This window comes from Ictidomys tridecemlineatus, chromosome 7 (genome assembly GCF_052094955.1).
Source record: "Ictidomys tridecemlineatus isolate mIctTri1 chromosome 7, mIctTri1.hap1, whole genome shotgun sequence".
Lineage (NCBI taxonomy): Eukaryota > Metazoa > Chordata > Mammalia > Rodentia > Sciuridae > Ictidomys > Ictidomys tridecemlineatus.
The window spans coordinates 70,801,550-70,827,785 of record NC_135483.1 but is presented as its reverse complement, the minus strand read 5'-3'; the positions used below and the strand labels follow the sequence as shown (position 1 = coordinate 70,827,785).

At 42.0% G+C, this 26,236-nt stretch overlaps 1 protein-coding gene across 1 annotated transcript in view; it reads left to right on the top strand.

Moving 5' to 3' along the window:
* The first annotated feature begins 7,788 nt into the window (after positions 1 to 7,788).
* Positions 7,789 to 26,236, top strand: part of Fam110b (family with sequence similarity 110 member B) — a 152,028-nt gene continuing 133,580 nt past the window's right edge. The window contains exon 1 of the mRNA XM_005322931.5: positions 7,789 to 8,110. The gene's annotated coding sequence lies outside the window, so the exon portion shown is untranslated. The remainder of the gene's footprint in view (positions 8,111 to 26,236) is intronic.

Genomic DNA, 26,236 nt, shown 5'->3' with positions numbered 1-26,236 from the left:
ACAGGAAATCTTTTTATTCTGTTCTGTGTCAATAACAGAATAGGAAAATCGATTCAGTTCAGTTCAATTAAACAGACAGTATCTGTGTGTTCTTCAGAGTCTTGGCTTCTGGGTGGGGGTTGTCCTTGTTATTCCCTGATATTGATCAGCTCCAGCTCCCCCATCTCTGTGTTAGTGACACTGCTGCCTTTACAGTTGCTCTAAGGGTAACAGTTTCCTGTACCTGTCAAAATCTAGGTTGACTCACCTTTCAGTTTTTGATTTTTCAATTTCTGTAGCACTTTTGTATATAGAGCCCTTTATTAGATTCCTTGTTTTGCACTAGTCCCTGACTCATGCATTTGGGAGTACTAATACTTCAGTTATTAACAAGTTGTAGTGATAAGCATTGGGGGCGTAGATGTGTTAGTCAGTCTTTTGTCACTGTAACTAAAATACACAACAAGAAGGAAAAGATTAATTTGGGTCATGGTGGGCCAACTTCATTGCTGTGGACCTAACGTGAGGCAGAACATCATGGCAGAAGAGTGTGGTGGAGGGAAGCTGTTCAACTTGTGGTGGTTAGGAAGCAGAGAGAGAAGAAAGGGCTACAGAGAAAGTGCAGCCTTGCAGGTCTAGCTCCCCAGGGACCCACCACCTCCAGGCATGTCCCACTTGCCAAGCGGTTAGTCCATTCAAACTAGGAGGATTGATTGGGTTACAGCTCTCGTAATCCAATCATTTCACCTTTGAATATGCCTGCATTAACATAGGAGTTTGGGGTGGGGGAATACCCTGCATCCAAACCATAACACTAAGAGATAAACTGGTGGAGTGTTGTGAGCAAGATATGCCATCAACATAGACCAGACACCTTTGTGTCATTCCACAATGTCGGCCATTATTGAATAACAGTGAATTCACAAACTGCATCGATTCACTGAATACTGGATATTTGGTTCACTTGCTAGCCATGGCAGGAAATCACAGTTTCTTTTATTCCATTTTAGTTTTAATTACTAATATCTATGCACTCAAATCATACATAATGCTTTACACAATTATGTGTGTGTGTGTGTGTGTGTGTGTGTGTGTGTAACACATATTACAGAAAAGCTAAGAAAGGTTCACAGGAGCCAGAGAATTTCAAGAGGCCTCACTGAGAGCAGTCAGAGAACAAACAGAAATCCAAAAGGACACTTCAGGCGGTCAGATTATGAACCAGCTGAAGAACTCGTTCTGGGCACAGAATTTATTCTAGGCCAGGTCTAGTTGGCAGGCAGTTTTGAAGTGGGCTGCATCAAGCAGGGAGATGGAACTGAACTGAAACCCTGGGGAAAGAGTAAGGAGTTCACTCCCTATCCGCCTGGTGATACACTTACTGTATGATCTGATAAGATGAGGGACTGGTATGTGCCACAGTAGGACTATCTCAGGTGCTCTTCCTTTTATGTGTTTCAGGTAAGGATTTGCAACATTCAGTGGCCTGGTGTGTTTGATAAACCTGTGGGCCTGGTTTCTCTCATATGGGTTTGATATCTCCCTGCATCCATGTGCTTCTGATTCAATTCAGTAAGTTCAAAAGTAGTTGTTTTTTATTAGTTGTTTTATTTATTAATTATTTATGAATATGTGCCTTATTATTGTGCTATGTAGCCGAGGTTTATTTTTGTCGATAAATTCTGTAACTCAGGGTCAGACACCATTCTATACAACATGGAATAACTAGAAACACAGCCTACTCTCCACAGTATAGTATCTGTTTTCAGTGATTTATTTTTATTTTAGACTCTGTTGTAGTCTGTCATTTACACAAATACAGTAAAATACTGCATCCTAGCAATGTCAAATTGCTATAAAAGTTTCTAAACAGTCTTCCACTTTCTAAACTCATGTTGTCCTAAAGCATTCAAATAGTTCATAGGCCCTTCCAGTCCACAGATGGCTCCTGAGTTGCACTAGTCTAGCAGAGAGCTAGGGAAAACGGAAAACAAAACAAAACAGAAAAACAAATGAAACCAAACCCCCAAAATAAACAACTAGCCTCAAGATCAAAAATACAGGAGGAAGTTGGAGTGGAATTCCAGAGTCATGGGTGAATCAGTGGTATAGTCAGCCTCCCGTATCCGTGTGTTCTGCATTCTGGGATTCAACCAACCATAGATCAAAAACATTCAGGAAAAGAAATTATATCTCTACTTAACATGCATAAACTTTTTCTTATCATCATTCCTTATAGAACATTAGACCAACTATTTACATAGGATTTACATTATATTAAGTATTTTGAAAAAATGTGGAGATGACTTAAAATATATGGAAGGATGTACTTAAGTTATGTGCAAATACTATTCTGCTGTATATAAGGGACTTGAGCATCTGTGGAGTGTGGTATCTGTGGAGGGTCCTGGAACCAATCCCTGATGGACACTAGGGGATGACTGTATTTGGAGACATCACATGGACAGATGGAAACTGACTGGGGACAGAATGTCAAAAGGCACCATAATTTGGCCAATGGCAGGCAAGCAGGTATTCAGTGAAGAAGAAATAAAGATGTTGGGCAAAGATTTCAGAAGGAGGAGGAAGAAGCACAGGCTCAAAAGCATGCCATATGGGCCCATGAAGAGAGGCTCCTAGCCCTGTATACTTTTCAGGGACACTTAGTTCAGTATGCTCTGATCAAAGCAGATACAGAAATAAATTATCCTTTTTAGAAAAAACTATAATCACAATAAGTAGCATAAAGGGGTTGGAATAATTATTTTGGATAATTTTCTGTTACAGAAAATACTGCCATCATTGATGATATCAACAACTATACAAGAGAACTTTTTGCCATGATAAAAATGTTTTTATCTTGGCCATCCAGAAAGACAGTTATTGGCTATTGAGCACTTTGAAAAGTAAGTATGTGACTGAGAAAAATTTTAATGTATCAGCATTTAAAATTCAAAAAAATTACTGGGTGCTGTAGCATACACCTGCAATCCTGGCAGCTTAGGAGGCTGTCACAAGCAATTATCATTGGCACAGTCTGAGGCACAGTTAGATTCAATCAAACCTATTTTATTGATGCTCATCACACTTCAGACACACATCCTAATCCTAAGTCCTGAAACTACACCCAAGGGTGCCAGGTGCTCACCTGTGACTTGTCTTAAGTCCAGGTCGCTGGAAATCTATCCTGGCCAGGGGAGTCTTGTGTAGGGGGGACAACAGCAACAGAGATCTCAGTCTTTCTGTCCAGCTCCTGTTAGTCCCATCTCCCCCCAGAAGTATGGGTTTTAAGTCCTAGTTCAGTTATGCTTACAGCTGATAACTGGGTAAGGTCTGGGGTGTATGCCCCAGGTGCAGACACTTACATCACTAACTTAAGTCTAAGTTTTGCAGTTTATGTAAGTTTTGTAGTTCACATTACACTTATATCACATTACACATTACAATAGGCACACTGCTATAGTCATTTACTCATTCACTCAACACACACATTAATTAATAGAATCAACAGTGAATAATCCTATAATATTTCTGGTACTCACATCAGAGGCTGAAGCAGGAAGATCACAAGCTCAAAGCCAGCCTCAGCAACTGAGAAAAGGCTTTAAGAAACTTGGCAAAACCCTGTCTCAAAAAATAAAAAGGTCTGGGATGTGGCTCAATGGTTAAGGCCTCCATGTTCAATAGCTGGTACAAAAAAGAATGCTTTTAAAAAACTAATTAAAAGAATTATTTTTTTGGGGGGGGGTGGGTGGATGCTAGGAATTGAACCCAGGATCTCGTGGATGCTAGGCAAACACTCTACCATTGAAACACATCCCCAGAGAGAAGATGGGAGTGGAGGGGAAGGGAGGGGAGGGGGGAATAGTAGAAGATAGGAAAGGCAGCAGAATACAACATACACTAGTATGGCAGTATGTAAAAAAGTGGATGTGTAACCGATGTGAATCTGCAATACATATATGGGGTAAAAATGGGAGTTCATAATCCGTTTGATTCAAGTGTATGAAATATGATACGTCAAGAGCTCTGTAATGTTTTAAACAACTAATAAAAAAGAAAAAAAATAAAAATGCAAAACTCAGTGATACAATAAAATATCTTATTTTGAAATTCTAAAAAAAAAAAAGAAATTTAAATGAAATTCAATGATTCTGAATGTCCTCAAAGTTTAATCCATTTTAAATTTAAATAGTCTCCCATGGGTAGTGATTATCTCCTTGGATGGATGTTGTGTGATTCATATGCAAATTTTGTTTAGAGTAAAAGATATATAGGCTTTGGGGGTCTCTTGGACCAGCCTTTCAATCTTTTAATACTAACTCTGTGCCCCTGGATATTTTACTCAACTTCTCTGGGTCTGAATTACTTGTTCATAAAATGAACATCATAATATTTATGTTCAGGGCCCTTGTGAAAACTAAAAATGAAGCATGTGAATTGCCTAGCACAGACTAAGGATTTAATAAATGGCAGCTATTAGTAGTAAATGGTATAGATCAGTATTCATGAAGATAACTTAGTTATTTGGATTCCTCTGATCCTCAGCCTGACCGCTTGCAGTAAACTGTGAAACAAGCAACAGGAGATAACCCCCAGGGGCTGTTGCTAAGGGTGGAGTGGCCTCTGGGTCTAGTCACTGACAATGCTTCCCAGTTAGCAATTCTCTTATCAGCCTCACTGTGAGCTGTCTTTTTTTCCTTCAGTGTGATTGCTTCTAGCAAATCCTCCTACTCCTATGCTTTCCTCTCCTTACTGCTTTTTCTATAACCATGGAAGAACCGGAGGCTGTAAGGGAAAAAGACAAATGGAGGTTGTTCAATCAATAACTTTAATTTTACATACAATTCTAAGTAAATGGAGCCGATCTGAGGACTGAGGGTTTCTTAAAGTCTTTTTTCTGTGGGAAGAAGAGCACAGATTGCGAGACCTTATTTACCTTAACCCTGACCAATTGCTGCAATCTCTTGGGACAAGTTTTTTTTTTTTTTTTTTTTTTTTTAATATAAATGCCTATTCCTCCTCCCCCAACCTGGCGACCTGACCCTGTTGGAGCACTCCAGGTGATTCTGTACTGTTTGAAAATCACTAGGTTATGCCATGATTCCAGGGGCGTTGTTCTGGACAGACAGGGCTATATGACCTTTAGTTTACTTAGAGATCTTGTACCATGCTTGGGCAAGCAAACAGCTCAGACTATACAGAGATACAATCCATAAGCTTTGGGGGAAATCTGAATGTTTTGGCTGAAATTCCCCCTGGGGAATCAGAGCCAATCACTGGAGCAAGTGCCACTCAGAACTGGGCTCAGAACCAGAATGTATTTTTTCTTTCCTTTTCCTCTTAAGCTGCCCTGTCATGATTCCAGAGGTGGTTCACTTCTTTGTATTCTCCTTTTGTGGAGCTCATATCTGTTTATGATGAATTATTATTCAGTTCATGAGCTTTTATACATTTGAAATTTCACTAGTGGTTGACACACTAGGTACTTACCCAATTGGAGAAAGACTCCTGAAAACTTTTATCTCCTATCTTTTCAATATCACATTTTCTCATAAGAAACAACTCCAGCAATTAGAGATTATGACTAATACATTATCTTCATGTCCTTCAGCCCATTCCCACAGGAGGACTAGGGCCACTATTCACAGTGACCTGTGAGTAATGTCTAATTAACATACTGGTTAGTGTATGGATGATTGTTTGGGTACTAATCAACTACTATTATATACTTTTAGAGAAAAAAAAAATCTCTGTGAGACAAAAGAATTCCAAGCATAGGCCAATGGCCCACTTCTGAACAATTCTTAGCACAAGAAAATTCCAGTAGAAAACAATTTAATTTCAAGAGTGCCTTGAAGTTTTGTCTATAAAAGAAAAACTATACAACGTCAGCAAACAATGGGGATTATAACAGCAAGTTTTGTTGGAATAACTGTCAGGACAGAATTTTACTGGGATGTTCTGGTTTAAGTATCTTACTGTTTTCTCTCTGGTTCTATAACTGCAGTTTTATTGACTTTGGTTTGGAAGAGGGCAATATGGGGATATTAAACCCACGCTGGACAGTAATAATGACCTAAATGAGAACCTTAATCCTATTAAAAAGTAGGGCTTCTTGATATATACTTTATCAAGAAGTAACTTAGGTAATAAAAAGCTAGAACTCATTGGCTACATTAGTGACCCTCAAAGAATGGATCATAGGAGAATCTTTTTTTTTTTTTTAATTTTAAAAGTGAATATTTCAAAAGAAGTCTACCCCCAAATAGTATGAGGAAGAAATAAAATGTATTGGTGTACTTCTGCAGAAGTCAAAGAATTTTGATTGGTTTGGAAGATGGCTGCCTGGAGAGGGGTCACTTATGTCATCAAGACTTCTGCCTTTATCACACAAGGAGCCTTCTTTCTGGTTTGGCTTGGTTCTCTATCTAGTAGGTTACCTGAGCTACAGAGGGCTTCTAAGGCATGATCTTAGGTACTGCCATATCAGTCAGGAAAAAGGACCGCATTCTTCCTAATTAGATTATGTGTCCTCCCCCTTTCCCATCTCTGTATCCAGAGGATGTGATATAATTTAATTGGCAGGTCTGGATCACATGCCACTCAAATGACAGGGAGATTTGTGTTTTGGTCTTACCCCATGGAGGAAGCAATTCCCAGCAGGAAGGAGTTGGGGCAACGAAGTTTCTTTTAATAGTCGACTTTGGAGGGAGTAAAGCTGGTTACATTTGCTATGGCAATGATGGAAAATAACTTCATTCCATTGTGACATGAACTTTGAACTTCTGGAGTAAATGGAGACCACAACATAATCTGGGATCACCAGGAATGTATTAGTATGACAAAGGGAAGTGCCATATAAAGCTCAGAATCACATCACTATTCAAAATGGCACTCTTGTAAATAACCAACATTTAATACAGAGTTTTATTTGTTACTTTCTGAGTTTTATTTATCTGTTAATTTCTGAACTGGAATGAAACAACAGCCACTTGACTTAAGTACATACAGGTAGATGGCTTTTCTGAAAAAAAATGAGATGAATGTCACCATATTTCACATACACTAAAGGTGAAAAAATATCTTTTCTAAATATTATTGAGAAGAAATCATACTTGGTGAATCCTTACCTTGTTCAGATTCAATCATTTTGATGAACATGGAATTCATCTTTTAGAGTTCCCAGGAGCAAAAGCAAAACTAAGTGAGTCAGTTTAGCTTTCCCAAAACAACTCTGTCCCCCAGAGAAAACCAACCATATTATTAAGCAAATAAAAAAAAAACTAAATATATTAAGCCAATAATACATTGAGATGAATATGATGCGCCCCTCCCCCCTCACATTGACTTAACTTTGAAACATCAGCTGGTCCACACTCCAGAGGCAGTACCTCACCTTTGAGATTTTTCTAAATTCTTTATTATTTTCTCCAAATACTTACTTAATACTAAAACACCCATCTAAGTCTGTGAAAAATAGGGAAAAGATCAAGAGTCTCTGGACTAGCTGATGAAGTTATGACATCTGCAACCAGGCTCTAGTCGCCAGGAGTGACTGGTCTGAACTAGAGCGGCAAGCTCAGATCCAGGGGATCTTTCATCAGGGTAGGAGCTGGTGGGCAGGTGCTGGTTTGGCCAGGAGGATGGGATTGGGGATAGGGGAAGTAGGAGTCGGGATGGAAGTAGGCGGGGAGAAACAGGAACAGGAGTGGGGGTGCGGGAGGGGGTGGGGACCGGGCAGGTGGGGTTGGGGCGGGACGGGGGCGGAGCGCTCTGGGGGCGTGCTCGCTCGCTCAGGGACACGCGCTCTGGGCCACAGCAACTAGCTCCAAGTTCCCTCCCTCGCTCTCCAGCAAAGCCTGCCTGAGCCCTCCCACTCTGTGCAGAGCGAACGGTCGCTGCAGTCGCCAGACTAACCCTCCGCGGCCGCTAGTCCAGGGCCCGCTCCGGAGCCCGCTCCGCCCCGTTGCCCCGCGGCGGCGGCGGCGGCGGCGGCTAGAATTCGGCGGCCCAGCAGCTCGCCCTCGGCCCGCCTTCCCTTGCGGGTCCCGACTCTCCCTCCTCATCTCTCTCCGGGTCCTGGAGCCGAGCTCGGCCCGCACCTCCCGGGGCCGGTAGCGCGGCCGAGGTAAGACTGGGCCGTGGGTGACTGCTGGGGGGACTGCCGGTCGGAGTCCGGGATTCGGGTCCCGCGGCCCCTGCCGCGCGGCGACTGCGGACAATGCCCAAGCCTCCGCGGCCGGGCGGCGCGCGCGAAGTGGGTGTGCGCCGGTGCCTCCGCGCCTTGCGTGGGGCGGTCTACCCCGCCTGGGGGCCTCCATGGTCCAGTGGATCCTGGTGTCGCTCCGGGCCGCCTGGAGAGGCGCTCCGCCACTGCCCGTATGGCGCCCCCTCTGCGCCGGGCTGCTCGTCCTGGGCTCGGTGAGGAGGCCGGGCACGGCGCCGGGGCCCGGCAGCGGCCAAGAGGAGTCTGGCCGCGCTGGGAAACCGAGGTGGGCTAGGAAAGCGCGCCCGCCTGCAGCTTGCTGCTGGGGGAGTGGTCCTCAGGGACGGGACCTCCCTCGACCCCCCGACTCCATGCTTGGTGGCCCATTTTCGTGCTAAATAAATACTTTCATAGTATCAGTACATCCTGATCCCTGGCTGGGAGTTATTTCAAGAAATGTAGATCCCGAGGCTCTGAAAGTTTATTTTTGATTATCCTTCCTGTCCCTCCCATGGTCTCAATTGTCTCTACTTTCTTTGAAAGCATGCAGATTGGAAATTGAATTAAATTCTCCTAGGCTCACTCGTGCGCCCATCACCCAGCGGAGCACCTAGCTTGGCAACAAAGCCGCGTGCAGGCTGTGGGAAGCCCGGGTGCCCGCCTGCCCAGCCTGGGTGTCCCCCCCTTTTGTTACAACAGGAGCCGCACACTGTAAATGGCAGTGACAGGTTACTCCCCAGCCCTCCAGACTGGCTGGTGAAGAAGGAAATGAGAGATAACTTTGCTGTGTGCTTAAATTACTCTGGAAAGTGGAAAGAAAACACCTGGTGCCCGGACTTTTAACCCTTTCAGGTTGTTGTTCCGATTCACAACAAAAATGAGCAGGCTTTCTTTCCTGCCTGAAATTCAGGCGAACTCTGGGTTTTCCTCACAGCCAAGTTCCGTCCTGTGCAAAATCTGGCACACATCTGTGACAACATTGCATGGCTGGCCTTGTGAGGACTGCTAACTAGTCTGTTTTTGCAAAGAGGAATATGATAGTAGAATCAGCATTTTTGCAGTATGAGTAGTATGACTTCCATTTTCTTCATTTCCCCTGTTGGTGTGGGGAGATATTTATTTAGCGTTTCCTTCCTACTTTACTCTTAGAGTCGAAAATTCCCCAGGAAGATACCTGGGGTGATTTTTTGTTGTCCTCATTTTGTGACTTTGAGACCCCTGGCCATTCAAATGAGTTACTAAGCGTAGTTATTTTAACACAAAGATGTTTAGGGTGAGCCAGAATTCTTTAATGATCGATCGTATCTCATTGATTTAACTTATAGGTATAGGTATTGTGATAGATTGTATACCATAAAGTCAGTCACTGAGTGAACAGAGAGGTGATGATGCTTTCTGAACCTGATAATCCGTCAAGGGCCTTCTCACAGTGCCTGGTATATAGTGCTAGTGTCAGCTTGTATTATTTTTGTTTTTAAAAATCATGGTCCATTTTAGGCGCGCAGCTAATTTTAGTTCAGTATTGAATTATTGTTTTGCTTAATATTGACAAGATGCTCTGTGTATTCTTAATGCCCGGTGTGGGTTAATTTGGTGCCTCTTATGTATCCCACTATAGGGATAAGACAACAGGTCTGAACTCTGTCATATCCTGCCTGGTTCATTTCAGAATGAGAATTGCTTATGCTTAAAGGATTTAATTGTCCAAGCATAGGCCTAGACATTTGGGAAAACCTGGGGCTCTGAACCCTATCCCCAAGTCATCCTTTTTTTTCCTCTCTAGCTTTAGAATAACATTTCCAATTCCTAATTGAAAGAACAGTGTTGGTGTAAGCAGTTAGGTAACTTCCACTCTTAGAAGATGATAAAAGATAAATGTTTACTATATAAACATCTACCATCCCATGTAATTTCTTATTTGTTCTTTAAAATCTTCAGAGCTGCATTTATATTATAGTCTAAATAGCTAAGAAAAATTAAAACTGTTTACTTGCTGCTTGTCAATAACTGAGACAGTGTTTATAATTTAGATATTTTATAAGATATCTTATTTTGAGCCCCGTCCCACCACTTGACTTTGAAGTGACATCTTATTCATTCCTAAATAACTTATGTAGCAAAACCAGTGCTTTGCATTAACTCTCAGGGTCCCGCAGAACCTAAGCTGCTGTAGGCACAGTGGTATGGCAGTAGGTGGTGCTGTGGATAATGCTGGTGGCCCCCATACAGGTAAGTGGAATTGGAGGGATTAATTGAGTAATTCCATTGCTTTTTCCTGCCTTTTACTACATAGATATCATCCTGTTTTTTTAAAATAAAATCTTTTTTTAAAGTTTGCTTTTTGTATTTTCAGCTTTTTAAGATACTTCCTTGCCCTAGTGATTTCTTTCTGCAAGCCATAGTATTCTGGGTTTTAGAATAAACGTTGCTTGTTAAAATTAGACAACTGTACCCTTATTTTTATTTTGCCATCCTTGCTAACCTGAACTCACTCCCTACACACACTTAAACTTTTAACAGAGAGAGACTAATAAATTAATTTAAGAAAACAACTTCCTAGGGTTATTTCCTTTCCCCCGCTCCCCTTCCTGATTTTTTCTGGGCTCCTGATGTGAGGCAATGGGAATTGATGTTCAGGATGAAGACTGTGAAACTTTGCAAAGTCATGACTCATCTGAAAAAAAATATATTAATTCTACGCAGTGCAAGACACTAAGGCTAGAAAATGGATATGTACACTCAGAAAAGGGGTTTCCTAGTTAATAATAAGTTACCCTCAATGGCTGGGTCTGTCTGGGAACTGCACATCGCTGTAGGCAGTTAATGCATCTCCAGGCAGCTGACAATGGGTTTGTTCTCTTTACCCCGCCAAAGCCTAGCAGTTAACTGTTATCTGCTTAAGTGACTTGTCTGAGTCACATAGCTCAGAAGTAGCAGGGTGTATTTGTCTCCGGAGCCCAAGGATCTCTCCACCGAACCATGAGGAATAGTTTCTGCCTTGTACACTCAGCTGCTGGAAGTATCTGCTGCCTTCTTTTGGGGTTTGGCATCAACAGTGTTCTGGGTAGCATTTGTTCATCAAAGGGTCCCAAGTAGGAGAAATGAAGCTGTTTTTATTTTCAGAGGAAACCTCGAAAGATTTTAGCCTACCTTGTTTAAAGGTTGTTTGTTTTTGGAGAGCTGAAGGAAGAATGGCCTAGTTTAGCTTCTTTCAACTGTGTGAAGGCCAATAAAAATGGCTTAGATGTTGAAGTCAGGCATTACCTTGTGGCTCCTGGCTTTGTTGCTCAGGTGGTCTAGGAGCAGTCACAGCTCTCCTCCACCCAGTAACTAACTTTCCCTTGGGTCAGAGAAAGTTTATTCATTAGGTTCAGTGAATAAACCATACCACTGTGCCTTAAGTACATCAGAAGGGATTATGATTAAGCCTTCCATCAAATCTCCCTTCTATATTGTCTTTTAATTTTTTTTTTAATTTTACATTTTAGGCATAGCCTAATTTTTCAAAAAATGCTGGCATTTTTTGAGTCGAAAACTTTTTAGAAATACTAAAGCAGTGATATTTGAAAATCGTTAAGAAGAGCAAGCAAATTGTATCCAAAGTGTTTCTCCAAGAAGCTAAATGAAGCATTGATTCTGGACTTTGGGAGAGAAAGTAATGGGGTGATTTCTATGGACAATTTTGGAAATAGTTGTAGGAAATTTAGTTTTTCATTGTAGGTAAATGTCATCATCCAAATGAGCGGCTGCAGATGATTAAGATAAAGGCCAAGATTCTCCACTGCTCCAGAATCATTTTTCTTCTTCTTTTTAGACAACCTGGGTTCGTTTCTGAATGACCCTTTTGTAATATAAAATTAATGAACCTGAATCATGCATATGAGGAAAAGGGACTAAGAGGGACTTTATGTTTTTAACATTTTGGAGTTTGTCTCACAAGGAGAATCACCTAAGATCCTCCATTCAGAGACATGAGACTTGGTTTTGATTTTGGTCATTATTTTCTTTAAGGAAATCTTAGCAAGTGAAGCAGATTCCTTGCTTTTTCTAGACTGGTTGGTGATAAAAATAATGAACGTGAATGATTAAGCAATTTTAGACAGATACTAAAACTGGGATTTTGAACATTGTAAATACTTTAGAGACAAGTTCAAAGGTCAATACCTAAGTAAAAGGAAGGTGAATGTCATTTGGCAGATGGACTTCTGCAAGAATTAATTGAATTATGCAGTACGTTTTATGCATCAAACCAAGATCAATGGGCTTTGAAATTGCAGTTCCAGATAAGGACTTTGAAAGTTCAGTTCACAAGCATGTGGGAATTTTTGAGTGCTTATGTTGTAATTCAAGGCATTTTTTCCCCCTCATAACCCCCTGGAAATTTGTTTCATCTTTTAAATTTTTTTTTTAAGGAGGAGTTACAGATATTCTTCAAAATGATCATTCTTGCCAGTGATTTCTTTTTGTCCTATTAACAGGAACTTAATATAAGAAAGTAATTATGCAAAAGAATGTGGTTTAGTCATTTCTTCTATTACGATGGTTATATTAAAAAGAAATTTATGAAGGGCTTATTGTGTGTCAGGTACTTTGTATAAATAGTAGCCAGGGAAGATATAGTCCTTACTTCTTTGGGGCTTTATAGTGTAAAGTGGCAATGTAGATAATTAATTATATGAATAAATAAAAAGCTAATTTAAAGCAGTAATAAGGGCAGACAAGAATGGGAGCCATTTTCCCCTTTGAGCTGGGTAGTCTGGGAAGGCTTAATGGAGGACTTTAGAGCTAAGAGTGAATTAAAAAGAAGGCAACATTTGGAAGGTCTCTGGGCATAAAATGTGGCTTATGCAAAGGCCCTGTGGCAGGCAGATCTGTTTTTGTGAGGAACAAAAGATAGCAGCAAAGGAACCAGGTCAGCAGGGCCTTGCAGGCCATGGTGGAGTGGGGTGGAGATTTTCAGTTTATTCTAAATACAGTGGAAACCACTAGAAGATATGATTCAAGGAAGACCAGGTTTTAATTTACAGATTTGGAAACACTCTGTGTGTGTGTAGAACAAGTCTTTGGGGAATAGTGGCATCAGGGAGCCTGTTAGGAAGCTGTTGCATCGATCAGTGCCACTTGGCCTGGAATAACGCAGAGGACATAGAAGGATCTCATTGAATGCAGGATTTTGAATTTCTCCTTACCTAACACACCATTGCTGTTAGGTGTGTCATCAATTTCTAGACCACAGAGTATAAAACACACTGCCAATTAACTGTGATGCATGACCCATTGTGATATGAATCCTGATTTTAGGTAATAAAACTAAAAATTAGGTGTGTTTTGTAGTCTGTGACAGATGGCATCTTCTGGACTTGAAGCTGATAGGTCTTGCTGATTTGTATTTTATTTCTGTTGTACTTGACTGATGACGAGTTGAATCCAGTGTTTGGAAGAACTGTAGGGAGGAAGCTCCGGTATTGTAGAATCACCTACCTGTGGATTGGAAGCTTGGTCATGGTCATGGGGATCCCAGGCCAAAAATGTAGTTGTAGGCCAACAGATGACCAAGTAGGTTCCTTAAGGACAGAGAGATGTGTCCTGCAGTTGAATCTGTCTGGGTGAACAAACCAGGTCTGGGTAAAGTTGAGCAAGTTATAGAGGCTTCTGAACTTCAGTTTGATGGTTTGCAAAATGGGGACGGCTGGACTGCCTACTTTCTAGAAACGTTAGGGGCTTAAGTGAGATGATACTTGCAAAATGTGGAGCACCATATCCAGGTTGTTGCTGTTACTGTTTCTGTCTCATGAGTTTCCTATGTTGTTCCATCTGTCTCATACTCTCACCATGTAGGTCACATGTCAAAAGTTATTGTTTTAGACTTGTCTGGGACTGCCCAAGCTAGAGCTCCCCTTCCCCAGCTACTCTGTTCCCTGTTGTCCTGTCTTATTCTCAGCCCTCATCACTAACTGAAATGGACTAATTTGTTTTTATGTTGGCAGTACTTTTCCCAAGTTGAAAGGTGCCCCGGCATGTCTGCCGCTGTATCTGCAGGGTCTCCCCTGCCAGCTGCGTTGCATGGCTGAACAGATGGTTGCTGAGTGGCAGGTGATGCTGCCGCTGCTGGTTACAAAGACTCTGCCTTCTAGGATCCTGAGCACACCTGGAAGGCCTACTCTCAGGCAGTGATCTGGTCTCAACTTTGTTTTTGAGCTATGATATGACTGACTTTCCAGTTGAGCTGTATATATCCGAGATCTAGCCAGGCAGGTTCTAAATAGTTCTTTTGAGGAAGGGGTTGGAGGAGAGGAAGCGTGAGATTCCTGGGGGGTAGTAGGACATGCTTATGTATTTTGGTGTGGCTTTCCAGAAAAATGTCACTTGCTTGATCTTGAAGCTGAATATTACCTGAGGCTTCGCTAATGCCTGAGATGCTGTGTACAGGGACCTAACTCATATGAAAACCACAGGAGTACATGACAGAGAGACGCATCCTTTGTAAAAGAGCCCAGTGCTTGTTAAACTGCCCTGGACACCCCAGAAGTCAGAAGGACTATGTTCTCCCAGCACTGAAATTGGGGCTTGTGTTAGCCAGCTTCTCATCACCATAACCAAGATACCTGACAAGAGCAACTTAGTGGATTAAACATTTATTTTGGCCCATAGCTTTAAAGATTTCAGCCATAGCTGCCCAACTCTGTTCCTGGGGGCTTGAGGTGATGTAGAACCTCATGGTAGGAGGGAATGGCAGCCAGGAAGCAGACAGAAAAGAACCAGGGACAACATATAGTCCCCAGGAAAATGCTCCTGAAGACCTAATTCCTCCAACCGTGCCCCTGTCTGTCCACATTTTCTATTACCTTCTAGTATTCCATTCAGCTCTCAGTGAATTAGTCCATTTATGAGGTTTAAGCCCTCATAATCCAGTCACTTTCCAGAAAGCCTTACCTCTCAATATTGCTGCTCTAGAGATCAAGCTTTCAGCATGATTCTTTGGGGACATTCCAGATCTAAAGCATAATGGGCTGTAGCTAGAAGCCTGATAGACCCTCAACTGGTGCTCTTGACTGTGGATTATTTCCCTGGTTTCTGCTAAGATGTTACTTATGATACTGCATCTCATGGTGATGTCTGTTTGGTGCATTGATTTTGCCGCTATCTGTATTTTTCAAGAAGAAATCCTGTTCATTTTAAAGAATATTTGTGAATTGTTTTCTAGGCTTTTAATTTTTCCACAGTGTTTACTTATTTACTAGTCTTTGTGTGAAGTTTAGTAAATAAAGTGCAAAAAAGCTATTGAACTTTTACATAGGTACTCCATAATCATAGATGTTTGTCTACGTTTATTCACTACACACGTGCAAACATATTAGTTTTGTTTCCCTGGCTGCTGGGGGCGGGGGCACAATTGACCTTCTTGGTCAAAAATAGAGAGTTGGAAATGGAGCACTTGGCAGTAACAGGAAATAACATTGAATCCTGATAGCAGTTCTGTGTTTTGTCCACATAATTAGAACAGGTGAATTAGGAAGTTCACTGACTATAAATTGGGGATTTAAAAAAAGTCCTTTTGTTTTCTCTGTTATGGTTTGGATATGAAGTGTTCCCTTCCAAAGCTCCGGTGTTAATGCAGGGATGTTTGGAGGTGACATGGTTAGATTATTAGAGCTATAACCTAATAGTCCAACCTAATTTGCATGGACGGATGGGGTGATAACTGTAGGCAGGTGGGGTGTGGCTGGAGTAGGTGGGTTGCTGGGGGATTGCTCTGGAAGGGTCATCTTCGCTGTGGGCCAGTCCCCTTCTATCTCTCTGCTTCCTGACCCAACCATGAGTGGAGCAGCCTTCTTCCCATGTACCTGTCCACCATGATGTTCTGCTTTACCTTGGGCCCAGAGCTATGGAGTGAAGTCTCTGAAACCATGAGCCAAAATAAACTTTACCTCCTTTAAGATGTTCTTGTTGGATACTTTGGTTATAGCGATGCAAAGCTGACTAACCCTCTACCCCTGGCCTGTGCTCTTTCAAATGATCATTAATTGGGATGTTGTGACTTTTCCGAATCAGATGTTTTTCTTCCTAATAGATTTTCTTCTTGTTTAGTGATGATGATTGAAGGGAGAAAATCACTGTGTTGCTTCTTAATAAGACAGGCCATGGGTTCTCTTCACAGTTTCTGTTGGCAGCCACATGAGCCAGATGTGCTTATTATAAAATGTGTTTATTATAAATATATATAAATAATATAAAATGGGCTTATTATAAAATAAACCACTTAAACCATTTTATAATATTATGGCCAAAGTGAACCATCTTTAAGAGGATAGACTGACTGAATTCTGTTCTTTAATCCAATGAAGAATTTATTTTCTTTTAGTTCTTGGTTGTATATTTATATTTTTTGTTCTTAGAAGGAGAGAGTATTACTGCTGTGTGGATGTGTGTGTTTTTAGGTAGCTGAAATATTCTTTTAGGTAGAGAAGATTGGGAGATTAGTTCTAAATGAATTTTTCTTAGAAGTGTTGGGAATCCCCTGCATGACACAAAACAGTATATGTGTGTGTGTGTGTGTGTGTGTGTGTCCAGAGTTTAATATTGAGCATCACAGTGGCCACATTTTTCTAGTTGAAAGTGATTCTATCATCACAGCGTGTCATGTGTTTCAATTCATGTGGACTGATTTGCTTCTCTGATTTCTCTTACAGATATTTTTCCTTCCAGAACTTACCAGCACAGGGCTGAATAATATTGGTTGTCAATACCCTATTGCCATTTCCATAAGCCTTTTCCAGTATAATTTTGCTATAAAGCAGCCTGCTGTTCAGAATCTGAGTTAGTGCTAAAGAAATTATATCATAGGCCCTTTTAGTTAAGCTTACTAACACACCATTAAATATCTTTGAAATATGTAAGCATCTTCATCTTACATTGGATTTTTAATTTTATCTCATAACATTGATATACATGCCTTGTGTTAGGGCAGAACCAATGGGATATACACATTTACAAAGGATTTATAATAAGGAGACATCTCACATGATCAAGGGAGCTGGGAACCCCCATGATCTGCTGTTGAAACCTGGGGACCCAGGATAGGCAATAGTGTAAGTTTCAGTCTAAGATCAGAAAAACAGATTTCTAAGCAGTTAGGGTGGAAAAAAGAAAGAATTCAACTATCTCCTACCTTTTGGTTCTGTTTAGGCCTGCACCTGTTCGATAATGTCCACTCACACTGGAGAGGGCATCTGCTTTATTCAACCACCAATTCGGTGCTAATATCCTCTAGAAACACTCACAGCCATAGCTAGAAATAGTGTTTAACCCAAATATCTGGGCACCCCATAGAGCATTCAAATTGACACATTGCATTAAGCTGTTTGCAAATCATTTATAGTACCATTTGTCTGTGTAAATGAACTGCCTCCCAGAGTGTTGAGGCCAGGCCCCCTTCTCCAAGTCCTGCTTCCCCATGAAGCCTTTCTGGGTGATGCTAGCAGCATCACGCTTGCTTTTCCATTCCTAGCCAACACTTCCTTCGTCGATTCAACCTATCATTGCCTTTTGTGGCATGTTCTTGGTTTTGCGTGTGTCTCTTCTGTGAGCCAGTAAGTTCATTGTGGAGGGAGACGGTCTCTGTGTCTTTCCATGACAAACTTTGTCTGTAGGCAGAGGAGTAACGCCATTGATGCCTCACTCCTTCCCACTCCCTGTGTCTGCAGAACACAAGGAGATGGCCTTCACGATGAGCAGCTCTTTCTCTGCAAGGACTAAGTGTCCCTTTTTAGTTTTTCCTCAACACAACTGTGAGTCTAAACTCATAGTGGTTACTTTGTACAGGTCTCTGAATTTAGTTTTTATTCTTATTCAATCTCACATTTCAGTTGGGAGGGGGACTGCTTTGAAACTCTAAAATGTACGTTTTCTGACATGACCAGAAGGTAGCTGTTTGACTTGGTGATAGACACTGTTTATTACCTTACCTGGTGAATATCAGGAAGAAACTATGCTGTACTTTTTTTTTTTTTCAAACACACTTGGTTATTCACAACTGATTTTCCCCCTATTACCTCATATAAATAGTCATAATAAAAAGATCATATTATTATTGAAGCAGAACTTACATAGTGCTTGCATTTCCCTGACAGTATTTCCCTGTTTCCAGCGCTTTACTGATATTCCTTGTATTTGCACGAGAGGACTCCATTATCTTGTTTTTGAAATAGTTGATGGATTTATGCTTATCAAATGAAATGGTAGTTTTACTCTCTGAGACGTTCAGCTTTAGGATGGCAGGAGCTGAGTAGTGGCATGGATGTGAAACTTCCTTGTTTTTGTAAGAGTTCACTTTTAGATTCACTTGTTTAGGGCTCTGGGCTTTCCTGTGGATCCCCCCCCCCCCCATCTATTCCTCTTAGGGTCCGGAGTTTCAGTCTGAAATTTACTTTGGGAGCAGCTAGGTACAGGGCCCAGGGGAACATTAGTCAGGGGTGGCTATGTGACCAGGTGGAGTAGCCACAGCAAAGTCAAGTAGGCGGACTATAGGTCTTCATCAAATCCTGGGGAAGAGTCTACCTAGAAACCTGACCTCCTAAGGTGAGATTGCTGGGTCCAGGTGTACATTGAGCTAACTAATCTTATCAAGGACATTTCACTCTTAGGACATAAACTCTGTGTTTGGTTGAACTCCCTTTCCCCACCCAGAACCAGTGCTCACATTTCAGGCAGCTGATATGGTCGTGGGTGCCGTTGCTACACGCTGCCACCTCTTCCAGTCAGGGAATATTTGGAGGCCTGTTCTGTGCTGGGCGCCATACTGCTATCTGGCAGGGTGACATCAAGTCTTCGTTTGTCCTGCACTGCTGGGCTGCCTTCCTCTTCAACTTCAGCCATCTCTTTGGTGTCAAGCTCCTTTGGTTCTGAACCCCAGGTTGCTGGCAGGTGTAAAAGCATTGAAGTGACCCCCTACCCAGTGCTTCTGACCTGTGCATCCTCTGAACTATCTGGTTGCTTTGTAAAGACATGGTGTTAGAGCCCTGTTAACATTGTTGAAATTGTCCATATGCCTTGAGAATAAGATCGCACGTGACCCAGTGTTGCCTACCACACATGTACCATGCAGCAATAATGGAGTTAAAATGTTTTGATTATTGGGGGGAAATGAGGTTTTATAGCATTTTCTTTTCACAGTTTTTTTTTTTTTTGGCTGGGAGAGGTGGGTGGGTGTCTCTCCCTACTCTCTGCTATGATCAGAATGTTGTGTCTTTCCAAAATTCATATGGTGAAACCCAATCTCAAAGATGTTATTAGGACATGGGGCCTTCGGGAGGTGATTAATGAAGGAGGCCAGAGAGAGATCCCTCCACCCTCCACCATGTGAACACACAGTGAGAAGGTCCCAGCTGAACACAGGAAGTGGTCTCCTTTGAGACAGCAGGTCTGAAGATACCTAGATCTTAGACTACCAGCCTCTAAAACTGTGAGAAATAGCTTTTCTGTTGCTCAGAAACTACTCTGTTTTTTGGTGTTTTGTAACAGTGGCCTGAATGGATTAAGGTACCCCCTTTGGGGGAAGAAAATAATAATACAAACAGAATGTTGTTAGAAAGGTCTTTCTGCAACATTTTGATATGCAAAGGTACAATATTTTTTTCTGCCAAGGAGAGAGTAAATTCCCCAAACCAAAAATAGAAGATATAATCACAAGCAAGACAACTTTTGTCTGTGCTCAGAGATTTGTAGTAGATTAGTTGCAGCTCGATGGTCTCATGAAGCCATGGTGTAGGAGACCTGGAAAGCTTGCCTTGGAAATGAATGAATTCTTCCCCACCTCTGAGCTGGGGCTAACAGGAGGCATGCATCCTGTGAACTGGAGGCCCCCACCCTGGAGGCAGAGGCCAGGCCCGTGTTCCTCAGATTGTATTTCTGCCAGCTCATGCTTAGCAGCTCATCAAAACCTGAGACCCCTTTGATGTCCCCTCTTCCTCAGTTTCCCCTTTGTTTGACCCTGAAACGTCTCCTGCCTGTTGCTCCTGTATTCCTGGGGCATCCACCTTGGCTTTCTTTCCTTTCTCTCTGATCTCCCTGCCTCTACTCTACCTGCTTCTAGGATGAGCTGAGACAGCCTGTTACAGTCCTCAGCTTCTGAAAGCCACCCTGACCATTGCCTCCAGATCAGAGCCCTTCCAGGTCCTTTCTGGCTGTCCTGGGTGGCCTCAGCCCTCTGTCTGGAAGTCTCCCTATGTTCACACCTGCTCTTCCCTTAGTTTGAAGTACTGTTTGCTGCTTCTCTGTTTTTTCCCTCCCTGGGTCACCCTAAAACCCTTTATTTGCCTCTTCTCTAGTTATTCTTCCTGACCTTCTTTGGTCTGAGCGAAAAGAACAAAAGGATCTATCACATCTTCATGATGCTCAAGTAACTTGACCACAAAGATATAAAGTACATCTCTGCCTGACCACTAGGCTGGGACACTCGATGGCGGGTGTCAGTCCTATTGGAGTCAGCAGAGTCTGGGTGTCTGTTTCAGTCTTCCACTTCTCCGCTGCTCTGAGAGAAGTCTCTGTCTGGAGGTAGAGGTGAATAATCATTTCTCTCAAGTACTGAAGGAGTTTGCGAATGCAGTTGAGGAACCCACTGTTGATAATTCCCCGAGAGACTGTGAAGAATACTAGAGTTGCCCCAGTGAAAGTGAATGCCCTGATTGTTCAGAAGGGACCCAGAAATCCTGCAACCTGTGCTGTCCACTGTGGTGGTGGCGGAGCCCTGGAAATGAGACTGGCCTGATTAGAAATGCCCTGTAAATGTAAAGACACACTGGATTTTGAACATTTAGCTTGTAAAAAAGAATGTCAAATAGCTCATTTGATCATTTTTATATCAATTGCATGTTGCAATGATAATATTTTGGGTTTTATTGGGTTAAAGTAAACATTTTGTTGATATTAATGTCAACTGTTTCTTCTTACTTTTCATAGGGCTACAAGAACACTTGAGAACATGTATGGTTCACATGTGTGGCTTGCATTGTGTTTCCTTGGGACACTTCCATTCTAACTCTGTAATTCCTTGACTCTGTTTCATCTCCTTGGCAGCATTCTGAAACATACTGCTAAGCAGATGGCTGTGTACTGGTAAAAGAGAAAGTAGTAGTAACTCAAAGCAAGAATAGTTCCAGTAAGAATAAGTCATGCCAAGCTGATCTTGTATATTTTTTTTCTTCTTTTCATAAGATTACTGGGCTTCAAGATAGAACAGTTTGGTAGCTTTGTATTTGGATTTCTGTAGTACATCTGAAATGTTTCCTCTGATTAGCTCGAGGACAGTTTAGAGAACAGAGAGTAGTGGTTGTGGTAGTGTGATTGTATTCGTTGCTAGAGAAACTCAGAATATTAAGTATTGATTGTTGTGTCACGAACAGCTTGGATGCTCCTGAGCTTCCCGTGGAACTTGTTACATTTTAGTGGTGTGAAGGAACGTTAACCAATCTCATTCCTGAGGAGGTGAAGTTTGGTCTAAAACACGATTATACCCCAGGAACCATACTCTGCGGAGTGGTCTGGAGTTCACTCATTAAGCACATTTCTTGGGCAAGTGTGTGGCCAGGTACTATGTGAGGTGGTGAGAATAAAGATGAATAAGATATGGTCCTGAACCTCAAAATTTTGTCTTGGGAGAAAAAAAACCACTTAAATAAACTCATACTCCTCTTTGTAGATAGCTGTGATAGAGGCATGTGTGCATGGGGTACGGGGCCACAGAAGGGATGTCACTGCCAGCTCTGCAGGTTTGCTGACAAGATTCCACTTGGTCCTCATTTCTAACTCTTTCCTCAAAGAATGGCTTTATATTAATTGGCCTAAAACTAAAATCATCATCTTTAAGATAAGATTAATGTTCAACAATTATTATATATAGCAAATTATATGAATTTTTTTAATTACAGGAAAGCTTGTTAATATCTGCTTTGCTTTGAAAAATTTCCAAGACAGAATCATCCTGACCATCTATTTGGGGGGATTTACTGGACCCCAGTACTGGAGTGACCTTCAAAATATTATTTCTCCAAAGAACATTCTGACTTTGCCCACGAGGTACCTCTTTGGCCCCCTCTCTATAGAAGTGAATAATTCTTTATTTTGGTCAGGTGTTTTCAACTTTAGGTAAAAGTTAGGAACCTACTGGCTGTTAATCTAAGGTCTGTTTGTTCTGGAAGATTCTTTCAAGGGTTTATGTAGCCCACAGCTTTGCTTCTGTCAACTTTGATCTTTCAAGTACTCAGTAAGTGACTCTCAGCAACCTCGGGTCGGGGGTGGGGGGAGGATAGTTATCTCAGACCCTCTCAGAGCCCCAACCTGACTGAGCAGCCCTTACATCATGGGCTCCTCCTTAGTTAAAGGATATCCCAGAGATGACCACAGGACATCTCACTGTATTTGATAGAGATATTATGTGGCCCCTCATGTGTTTTTCCCATGTGGCTGGGCTTTACTTACCAATAAAGACTTAAAAATCTATCATAAATGTGCAAGGCAAACAATTTGTTTAAAACTATAAATAGTAAACTTCAGGCAAAGTCCAGACACAAATGTAGCAGTGATTTTTTTCTTCTCTGTCTTCACCTCTGAATGCTTAAATTTTCTCTATGCCCTGAAATTTTAATTTTCTGTTTTCTTCTGATTTTACTTGCTTCTTTCTCTTGAAGGTATTGCATATATTTTTGTAAAAGAAGGCAGTTGCTTAAAGTGGAATTAGAAGCTTTTGTAATGTTATTTTTGGTCTCAAGTTTGGTTCTGATCAAACTCTTTATACCAGGAGGTATATGACACTTGCATATGAAATGTTTCAATCAAAGATGGTCAGTATATGTGTGTGTGTGTGTGTGTGTGTGTGTGTGTGTGTGTGTGTGTATGTAGAAAAGAAAAACACGACCTCAATATATTTTGTACCATATATATTCAAAATGAAAAGTTTGCAGTCCTATGGAAAAATATAATTTCTTATCACTGAATGTTCTCTTTTGGGTAGAAAAATGTAAAATGGAGACTTGGTGCTGATTCTGGAGGTGAACATGGCTTGCTTTGGGCTGTTTGGGGTGAGCAATATGTGGCAGCCATGGACCTGTTGGTTCCCGTGCTCATAGAGGGTTCCTGGAGGACATCTGGGATTATTCCATGTCTTTCTCAGAACAATCCTTCAGGATTGGTATTACTGATGGAGCATCCCTACTCCAAAAATCTGAAATGCTCTGAAATCTGAAACTTTTGTAAATATACCCACTCAAAAAGTTTGAGATTTTTTGGAGCATTTGAATTTTCAGTTTCCAAACTAGAGATGCTCAACTGGTAAAGTCCATGCACATATTTTAAAATCTGAGAAAGACTCTGAAATCTGGAACACTTTTGGTCCCAAGCATTTTGGATATAGGCTACGCAGTCTGTACTGTGGTTCCACAATAGTAGCAGGGACTTTGGGGCAAGGGGTTGCGATGGAGTCTTCAGGTCATTTCACGGGTGGTAGTGGACATGTGTTGGGTGGTTCTTCCCTTTCCTGGGGTCAAAGGTCTCATTCATCTGAACATGGCTTGGTGGAGTGGGCATTCCAACAAGCTCACCTTCCCAGCTGATGCCTCCCTGTCTGGGATGGAGCTCAGATCCCAGGCTTACATTCTGCCTGAGCTGGCCCTTCTACCATCTCTCCCCATGAGTCTGGGAGGGGCTGACGAAGACCCCCAGGTGGGATTTTTTAACAGGTCTCCTCAGTTTAAAAGGTTGTGTTTGTAATTCGTGTTCCGTCCCTGGAATGGAGTCAGCTGTGCTTTACTTACCAATAAAGATTTCTCACCATCTGGAACTAAATGGTAAATAATTGACACGACAGAATCTTTACTCTAAGTGGTTCGTTGGTGGAATATCATAGCAAGAAAGGTCAAACCAGAGTGTGAGTATGGTGAGGAAAGATTTGGAATGTGTCACGGCTGACCTTAGGCTCCTACCAGGGGCTCATGGTGCAGGGCAGGTGCTGGACTGCTCTTTCCATGAAAGGGCTCCCAGCCTGGCACATACTGGGGCTGAATCAATAGTTGTTTCCCGTATCAAAAAGGCCTTTGTAGGATAGAGGTATCAGTGAATCATGTGTGTTCCCATTGCTGAGCCAACATCCATGAGGAAAAGTGGTAGGAGGTCAGATTTTAACCTCATGTAAGATTGTGGGTGTCCCAGACCAGATGGGCTGCCCTATTATAAAGGGGACTATATTGTTACCAGTGGGCTTAAGGATCCAGTGAAGCTGTCAGTCATCTTTCTTCCCTACATGCCCAGAGTCTGGTTTGTCCTGACACCTGCCAACCTCACCTATACCCTACCTTTGCTGTTCTATTTTTAGCACCACGTTTTGTACTTACACTTTGGGTTTATTTCATCATGCCTTAGAGCCTGCGAGTTTGCTCCACGGTAGACTTAACAAAATCTATTCAGGCTCCTCTCAAGGGCACAGTGTTAGAAAATAAGGTCACTTCTCCCTTTAACACTGAAATAAACTGATAAACGCTTGTAAGCAGGACACAGGAGGAGTGCAGTCCTCACCTTCCGTTCCGGAATATCTCTTTCTGAGCTGTGAATGTGACGGGGACATGGGCCTCCTGTGAGCAGGGCTTGCCAGTGCATTAAAATCCTGACATCTGCCTGTGGGAAGAGTTATGGTTTTGCCTTCCATTCTCTCTGTCTTGGAAAAGGCCGAAGCCAAAGGAGAACTGTCAGGGATTCATTGACATAACAGATCCGCTCTTTGTCCAGAGGCCCTTTCAGGTGACCTGCTTTAGTGGTTTTGTTGACTCACGCAGAACACTTGGGTTTCCATAGCTTCTGGGGTCTCCTGTCATGCATGAGGTTGGTGGAACATCCAAGGGTGCTCCCTGGTGATGCTCAGGCACAGGTCACTTTAGGAACCTTGAACCATGGGCTTTATACACTGTAGCTCAGCAGAGTCTCCCGCCAGGAGGGCTGTTCAAATACAGATTATCAGTCTGCCAGAATTTCTAATTCAGGAGGTCTAGGGAAGGTCTGGGGATTTTTATTTATCATGGGTTTCCTAGTGATGTTGAGCTGGCCTGGCCTATGTGTCTCTCACTTAAGTGGTACATAGATATGAGACTCCAGGTATGGTCAGCTGTGGGATTCTGAGCAGGAGGGAGGGTGGTGAAGGTGGATGTCTGTAGAGAAAAAGCTGCAAAGGGCAGAAAGGACCGGTGGAGTCCTCCAGGGAAGATGGTCTGCGATAACATAGGCTTTAACTTTCTCAGTGATAACCTCCAGTGCTGTCCTGAATATTTTCTTTTTTTTTAATATTTATTTTTTAGTTTTCGGTGGACACAATATCTTTATTTTACTTTTATGTGGTGCTGAGGATCGAACCCAGCGCCCCGCGCATACCAGGTGAGTGCGCTACTGCTTGAGCCACATCCCCAGCCCCTGAATTTTTCTTAAGATTTAATGTAACTCTTCTGTTTAGTAAGTGACATATATTTATGTTTTTCCCCAACCACTTTGTACTTGCCTGTAGTATTAGATTTCCATATTTAAAATATCAGTTCAGTTATGATTTGCTTTTGGGGAATCATTTATTGAACATGTTAGACACTTGAACAAACCTATGATATTCACTTTTTATTTTAGAAGAAACTATTTTTTGTAGTGTATTTTGCCATAATAAAGTATTTTAAAATATAATGGTTGTAAAAATTTTTGTTTTTATTAACATCAAAACTTAAGTCCTTGTAATTCTACTTACTTCTTCCGTATCGATCCAAGATGGCAGGCCAGAGGGAGGCAGCATTCTGTGTCGCTCCATGACCCAGGTCTCAATTAGTAGGAATAGTGCTGTGCTGATCCCACGCAGGAATCATGGTCGCCGTGCCATGCAGGCCCCGAGCCTCAGCTTTAGAAAAGGACTCATGACTACTCACCCATGCAAGTCTCAAGGGTGCCTTAGCAGGACCCCTGGCATCAGCACTGGTGCAGAATTCCCAGACACCACTCCCGTGAAGGACACTCAGCCACTACGCAAGCACA